At 33.3% G+C, this 8,845-nt stretch overlaps 1 long non-coding RNA gene across 1 annotated transcript; it reads left to right on the forward strand.

The window, feature by feature from the left end:
• Positions 1 to 7,904: 7,904 nt before the first annotated feature.
• LOC141387567 (uncharacterized) lies at positions 7,905 to 8,270 on the forward strand. Its single transcript, XR_012408582.1, has 2 exons — positions 7,905 to 8,103; positions 8,179 to 8,270. It is a non-coding gene; the product is annotated as an uncharacterized lncRNA (long non-coding RNA).
• The last annotated feature ends 575 nt before the right edge of the window (positions 8,271 to 8,845 follow it).

An 8,845-nucleotide genomic window follows, 5' to 3' on the forward strand; every position in this document is an offset into this window, starting at 1 on the left:
TCTGAAAATAATTGAGACAACCGCTTGATAAATTAATTAAATATATTAAAATTCAATTTTGGATCCATTACACACCGAGATCAATAAATGATTCTATAGTTGATAAAACACAACCGTTAATATTGTATTACCTCAGCAGCGAAGAAGATCTGGAGAAGCACATTTGTTTAAGTTTAAATCCATACAATTTACTTTACACAATTGAAAAATGCTATATAATCAGTTTGGAGTAAAACAGCTTGCTTTTCAGAATTATGGGTAATAAATAACTTGACATCATCTGCATAAATTAGCACATTGTAATGTTTTATTGAGTTTGGCAAATCATTTACAAACAAAAGAAACACCCGACGGAATACTAATATATTCAGAGTTATCTTCCACACTAGTCATTTTAGTTGTTGGCCATAGGGTTTTACAGTTTTAAGATAATTATCTAAAGAAATATGGACTTGTTCCCAAATGAAAAATTGCACATTCGTAATTAGACTAAGACTACTTGCTGCAAAAAAGTAATCTATACTTTTGCCAAAAATGTTAAAATTTTGAGTGAGAGGTAACCCATGGAGTGGAACGATATTTCCCACCTTCCATCTATGTTTAGACAGAATATTACAAATGTTATCGATTGAGCCGTTCGAGAGTTATCATCTACACTATCCGTCCAGCCAGCGCTAAGCCGACTCAAAATTGCATAAACTCGATCTCGTCCAAACATAGTAGGAATCCGAAACCATTATTTCCTTGAGGGACATTTTTGGTCGTATCAAGATGTATATAAAGTATAATATATTAAGCCTATTTTTCCGTTTGTAAGTATTGTAAGTATTCGTCAGAGACCCTGTATATATGGAGATTGTAGAGTGAAATCGGATACTTTTTCAAAACAAGGTTTTTGATTTCCTTTATTTTTTGCTGCGGTGATGCTGCTCATCAGCAAAACATTTCAGTATATTTTCAGATTTCTTTTGCCAACGGTTCCAGAGATATCGCCCATTGAAAAAGTCGAATTCCGTCGAATAAAAACTATATGCAAAGAAATACTCATAACTTCTTTAATTTTGGTCCAATTAAAAAAAAAACAGTTGTTTACATGTTTTGTTGTTTTATTTAATATTTGATACAAAATAGAAAAAAATTGCACAGTGGGACGCTCAGAGAGCGTTGTTGTGGTAGAAAGGTGAAATATTTGTGTACGTTCCGTCGTTATTTAGGTTTAGCAGTTAAAAAAATACAAAATAACACTTTTAGAAATGTATATTATGGCTATATTAGACCATATGCTTTTTCACATGTATGACATCAGCTGGTCTGTATATTAGAATACCCAAAGTGACAACATATATGTGAAAAAGCATATGGTGTAATATAGCCATTAGGAATTTATATTAAGGCGTTATCCCTAGTTGTGCTGGCCAAAAAAAAAAACTCAATTTTCATACTTTTTTCTGAGAAAACTGCCAATATTTTTAGGTAAGTCTTTTATTCCTATGAAAGAGCACATCTTAAACTACCTTTGGAATTTTTGTTGTTGAAAAATATTGCACAGTTTTGTGGTAAATGGCTATCTGCGAAACCCATTTTTTGTAAAAGCGCTTTGCGGTGCCAACGCTTGCTCGAAAACGAATGGGCCGATCTTCATATATTTTGGTGCGCGGTTTAAGAACCTAATAATCTTGCCTTTAAGCGAGACAGAATTTTTAAAAATCTATTTTAACAAAAATAGTGGCGTGTAAAAATCAAAATTTCGATTTTAAAGAAAAAATGGACCGATTTTTGCTAAAAAATCGGCCAAAAAAATTTAAAAAAAAATCCGTCTAGCTTAAAGACAAGGTTTTTATGTATTTAATAAGCTCATTAAAATATACGAAGATCGGTCTATCCGTATTCGAGCTATCGTTGGCACCGACTTCAAAAATGGCATTTCGAGAAAAACGCGTTTTAAGTTTTTATTTCGATTTACATGAATAAAAAATGTATTTTTGGTAAAATTACAAGGAGTCATCTATTCCTGGTCCATACAGGAGCTTTTCGGCCGACGATGCAGCTTGTAAAATGGAAATTTGGTGTTGCCTTCGCAACATTCTTCTCACTCCGATCGAGCTCAAATAAAATAACAATGATTTTGTACCTTCGTTAAAAAGGCCAATCGCAATGTAAGCTGCTAAATTTACAACGAGTGCTCCACTTGAAAGGGATTTGGGGCAAATAAGTTGATTGAAGCTTTCGTTGCTATTTTGATTGAAGCCGCCGACGCATCTTTCGAGTAAAGACTCTTTACTTAGATCGTTGTATATAGGTCTAATAGCATCCAAAACATTTGATGGAAGTGGTCTGTAATCGTTCTTGCCAACAGGTATCAATTGTGAGGTACATTAAAATTATGCAAAAAGAAGTGGTATAATAAACCAAAAAATTACGCCTAAACACACAAACCACTACGGGTTCTCTACTTTAAAAGGTCATATCTCAGCCAATTTTGATCCGACGATTTTTTTTGCGGCACAATCTATACTACCTGTACTTCAAAATAAGCCAATAATTTTTTTTTCGATTTTTTGAAATTGACAAGTAGGGATAACCCCTTAATTATCTTAAACATTTTTTCATTTTGCGATTTTATTTTTTATTTATTTATTTATTTTAGTGGCTATTACTGAATTAAGTTTTTAGTGCCCGTATTTAAATAATCATCTTCTGAAAAAATATCACTGGAATATTTGGTAGATTATTCGGATGTCCAGTCATATAATTACCGTTCTGTATTTATTCGATAATCAATTTAGTTAGTTTTTTGTTTCTCTGGTACAATAATTGCTAATCCATTTCCTAAATAATATAAAAAAAATTAATTTTGTATTTTTTTGTTGGTAGAATAACAAATGTTTCACATTGGTACAAAAGAAAAATTTTATTGACAAATTTTAAATAATTAAGAAAAAGTAGTAATCATTCGAATCCCACTACCAAATAGGACTCAAATTTTTTATAATTGATCGTAGTTTAATACAAAAAAAATCAAAGAGTACAATCATTGCACCAAGCCCAGTGAGCAATTTTTTTCCTTTTTTTATTAAATAGCTGATAAAACAAAAAAATATACCAACAATTTTGTTTTCAAATTGGACCACTATAACCGAAGTTATGATTATTTCTTTGCATATAGTTTTTACAGAATTCGACTTTTTCAAGGTGCGGTACTGTTAGTGGAAAATATAAATATACTAAATGTTTTACTGATGAGCATCATCACCACAGCAAAATATAAAGTAAATCAAAAACCTCATTTTAAAAATGTGTCCGATTTCACTCACACATCCCCATATATTCTTGATCGGCATAAAATTTGAAGTCGATATATGTAACCATGTCCATGTTGTAAAACGGTAAATCCCGATTTTCTGTAATTTCAAGGTTTCAGCCACATTGTCTTACGAAAATGGCTAAATTTTTATACCCTCCACCATAGTATGAAGGGTATATTAAATTTGTTTTTCTGTTTGTAACACATCGAACTAATCATTTGCGACCCTATAAAGTATATATATTCTTGATAAGGATAAAATTCTAAGACGATCTAGCCATGTCCGTCTGGCGTTCGTAAAAATTGAGCTAGAGCGCTATATTTTTGCACCCGAGTGTCTTTTTTCCATAGGCATGTCATGTTCGAAGATGGGCTATATCGGACCACTTTTTGGTATAGCCCCCGTATAACGGTACCTCCCGATTTTCTGTATTTTGGGGAATTTAGCCACATTTTTGACCGAACTACTTGTAATTTCACGTTTGGGGTTCCTAGTGGTTACAAAATATCTCCACCAAACACCGTCAACATAGGTCTATGTTTTGGTATAGCCCCCATGTAACGGTACCTCCCGATTTTCGGTATTTTGCAATTGAACATTTGATGTTCCCAGTGACCGGAGAACATCTCCACCAAAAACCGTCAATATAGGTCCATGTTTTGGTATAGCCCCCATATAACGGTACCTCCCGATTTTCGGTATTTTGTGAATTTTAATTACAATTTTTGACCAACCTACCTGCAGTTGAACATTTGAGGTTCCTAGTAATCACAAAACATCTCCACCTTAAACTGTCAACATAGGTCCATTTTTTGGTATAGCCCCCGTATAAAGTTACCTCCCGGTTTTCGGTATTTTGAAGATTTTAGCTACAATTTTCAACCGAACTATTTGTAAGTCGACATTTGAGGTTCCCAGTTGTCACACAACATCTTCACCAAAAACTATCAACATGTTTTGGTATTGCCCTATATAACGGTTTTGGTATTGCCCCCATATAACGGTACCTCCCGATTTTCATTTTTTTTGGATTTTAGCTAAAATTTGTTCCCAAGTATCTACAATTCGACATTTGAGGTTCTTAGTGGTCACAAGACTTCTCCACCAAAACATAGGTCCACACTTTGATATAGCCCCGTATAGGGTTCCCGACCGATTGAATAAATTTTTATGCTTTTTTAGCTTATTTGGGTATCAGTGGTCATAAAATATCTCCGCCTAAAATTGTGAACAGGAAAGAAAATAATTATCCCGTCTTAGCTCAGAATATTTTATGGTGGAGGCGGGCCGAACGCTTTTTTTAGTTGTTTTATTTAATCTTCTTTTGAAGCTACAAAACTATCTGCCCGAAATTTGTGAGTATAGGTTCATTTGTTGATATAGCCCCCATTGAACGGTACTTCCCGATGTTTGGTATACCGAAGGTTGTGACTCCATTATCCCACCGAAATGGCTGAAATTTTGAATTTAGTCTTTGTTGGGGGTGTAAAGGTTTTCGCAAGGAATTTGTCAGTAAAGATCTACGTCTTTATATAACCCTCACAGAACGGTCTGCCCTGATTTTCCGTATTTTGAAGGTTTCAGCGTCATTATCAATTCGAATTGGATAAAAAATTGGTATTTAGTCTTCGATATGGGTGAAAAATAATCCAAAAGATAATTAGCTATATAGGTCCATGTCCTCATATAGCCCCCATTAAACGGTACTTCCCGATTTTCGGTATTTTGAAAATACCAAATTTAATTCTCAATATTCTTCTAGGGGGTACAGATTTTTTCACCAGAAATTTGTCGATATACAGTGACTGTCACTAAAAATGATGCAACCTGAAATAAGAAATGTAAACGTTGATAACTTGGAAACGAGTTGAGATTTTTTAACAATTCAAAAAAAAAAACAATTTTGTAGGTTGAAAAGTTGTCTATAGGGCAAGCCTGGCTTATACAGGACTTTCCAAATATCATTAAATTGTTTGTCTAGAGTACACATGACCGTTAATGATTTTTCATAGTCATGTTTTAGAAAATAACTTCAAAAACTAGAAATTTCTAGCCAAATCGAAAAATTTGGAAATTATTTATCGATTATTGTGGTGCGTAATTTTTAATGTTTATTTTAAAAATGACCATTTTTAGTTTTCCAGTAAAATGTTAGTATAACGTTCTGTAAATAGAATATGTTTGTATGCAATCTTAACGAAAACTTTTCAGTCTACAAAATGGTTTTTTGAATTGTTAAAAAATCTCAACTCGTTACCAAGTTATCAACGTTTACATTTTTTATTTCAGATTGCATCATTTTCAGTGACAGTCACTGTAGGTACACGTCTTCATATAACCCCGTTGAGCGGTTCTTTCCGATTTCGGTATTTTACATGTTTCAAGTGGCTGAATTTGGCATTTGGTCTTCGTTGAGGGTACTACCACAGAACGGTATTTCCCAATTGTTGGTCTTTTAAATATTGTGGCCTCATTATACCGCCGAAATGGCTGAAATTTTGTATTTAGTCCTCGATGTGGGTATAAAATAGAGCTGGCAAACCATCGATGGGGATATCGATATTATCGATACTTAATTTTTTACGCCAATATCGATGAATAGTTTATAGATATCGATATTATCGAAATTATATTAAAGCACTAAAAACATATGAGCTTTGTTCCAGAACTAAAAAGTTTTTAACATTTTTACGACTTTTACACATTTTACCGTACACAAAAAAGTTGTAAAATGTTCACTTCTCTTTAAACAAAAATGGCGCTGAATTACGCTCTCTTTAAAAACTTTTTACTCGACAAATTTGAACGTGTAAAAAATAGTAAAATGGATGCCGGCGTCTGATTGGCTGATACGCCGCCTTTGACATTTGTTCCAGTTTTTTTGACGTATTTTCCATTTTTCCGTTCCCGAACTATTTCAAAAAACTTGTGTGTGAGAAAAAATTTGTTGCAGTTCTCTCTTTTACGAGTTTTACTATTAAAAAGTACGGGAACGAAGCTATGATCTAACATATGATCCATATGATCTAGGTTAAGGCAAAATACCTAGGGATCTATAGATTGAAAGTTATGGCAAAATACGTGTGATCTATATATCGACAAAAATAATAAATTATGCTTCTTCTACTTCACTTTGATCATTTACTGGTGTTTCAGAGCCTTACATTACTAATGACAGTACTACCAAGTAGAAATGCGTGTTGTTAATAGGAAAATGAAACGCATTTTACACTTAACATGTTTTATAAAACATGCATCATTTAAGTCGTCATACAAGTCATACAATATCTGTCAAATAAATTGCGTAAACACCCAAAACACCTGTTTAAGTGAAAGTGCAAAATGCGTTTAAATAATTTAAATACGTTTAATAGTACGTTTACATATAACCGTATTTAATAAACCCACTTGGTTTCAATTGTCAACTCTATTGCGTATTAAAATTAACCCTCATAAAGAAGGTTATAGTACGGTTACACTAGAGTTTTTTGCCGGGTTAACCCAATTCGAAAGGATTTATTTGACGTTTGCGCTATGGAATTGACATCTGAAATCCAAACCCACTGGGTTAATCCGGTTAAGTGTAACCGGGGTATTACAAAAACTCCAGAAATATGCAAAATTAAAAACATATTTTAGGGTTAAGGGCTGGAACAAATCTCCTCAAAATCAACCACGAAAGCACGAAAACCTGACGTACCGACGTTTTAAAATTGAATTTTACAACGGTATTTCAATGGCATACGAAATGTAAACATAACACGTTTGTTGTCAATTTTGGCTTCTAAATAAATATGGATGCAAATCTACAATAGTATCGATTTTATCGATAGTTTAAAACGAAAATATCGAAAAAATCGAATGGGGCAGATATCGATAGTTTGCCAGCTCTAGTATAAAACATTTCACCTGAAATTTGCCGGTATGTTTCCACGTCTCCATGTAGCTCTTATTGAATAGTACTTCCTGATTTTCTGTAATTTGATGGTTTTGGCTTCAATATCACACTGAAATTACTGAAATTTGGTATTTAGTCTTCGGTATTTAGTCTTTGCACCATAATTTTGTCGGCATAGAACGGTCTCTCCCGATTTTCGATATTTTGATATTTAGTCTTCGATAGAGGTATAAAATAGTCCAAAAGAGGTCCACGTCTTCATATAGACCCCATAGAACGGTACCTCCAGATTTTCTGTATTTTAAAGGTTTTAGCAACATTATCTTACCGAAATGGCTGAAATTTGGTATTTAGTTTTCTTTGGGGCTACAAAACTTTGCTTCAGAAATTTGTCAGGATAGGTTCAGGTTTTGATATAGCCCATATAGAACTGTACCTCCCAAATTTCGGTATTTTGACGATTTGAGCTAAATTTTCGGACCGAATCAGTCATAATTTTACATTTAGGGGACCTAAGGGTCAGGAAACTTATCTACCAAAAATTTTAGACATGTTTCCAGGGTTTGGAATAACCCCCATATAACGTTACTTCCCTTGTTACTTGTTTTGTTTTTCTTTTGTAATGGTAACCCTTTAAGATAAGTTGTGCGCTAGGTAATGTTAACAGTTGGCTTTATAAAATTACTTCAGTGACAAACAAAGGCTGCAACAATAAAATATACCACAAGAACACTATTTCGCGTTTACGGAAATGTTCAAAGCAGTAGTGAGAAAATTTGTGAAAAATCTATTTGTTATATTATTTAGTATGTTTATGATACATGGCATGATGTTCCAGTGTCCACCTGGAAAAGAGTATATCTGGGGAAGATGTCGTCAAAAGATTTAAAACAACATGCGGTGGGTTGTGAGACAAATATTAGTGTATACATTTGAAAATATTTTTCCTTATTTTCTTTTTGATTACATTTTCAGGCCAAACACTTTGCAAAGATGGACTAAAGTTAAAAAACTGGTCAATATTAGTATATTACTACTCGATGAATAAAGAAATCTGAAAGAAACTACATTCACTGTGTTAACACTTTTAGCAATATTAAGAAGATGTTTCACAGCTTGCACAGGGAGTTTACTTAATTATTTGATTTTGAAAACAGAGTAACAAACATTTGTAATTCTAACTCTCCGCGTAAACGGTAACGAACGGCTAACATTGAGGAGGTAAAAAAATTTAACTCCTCTGAACGTAACACCATTTTCACTTGCTGTATGCCACACACATTAAACATGTCCTTCAATATATCCTTAAAACTGTTATTATACCATTGTGTGGGTACAACACATTAATGACAATGAACTCATTCGATATTTGTAATGTCAATGTGGTAATGTTTTTTGGGAAACGTAGCACTGTTAGATGTTGTTAAACTTTGACATGTATTCGAATCAGAGACATTACATACACACATATGCATATACATATTCATTTAAATAGCTAAAAGATTATCAGGAGTAGCATTTGATTTTATGGGAGAAAAAATACACGCACTTTAACACACAACTATATTTGTCGAATGTGTGTGAGGAGGCATGAAATGCTTAGTAAGTGTCTGTAAATGGATGTGATGGGACTATGCAATGG

Source organism: Musca autumnalis, unplaced genomic scaffold (genome assembly GCF_047663935.1).
Source record: "Musca autumnalis isolate F117 unplaced genomic scaffold, ASM4766393v1 scaffold_5, whole genome shotgun sequence".
Lineage (NCBI taxonomy): Eukaryota > Metazoa > Arthropoda > Insecta > Diptera > Muscidae > Musca > Musca autumnalis.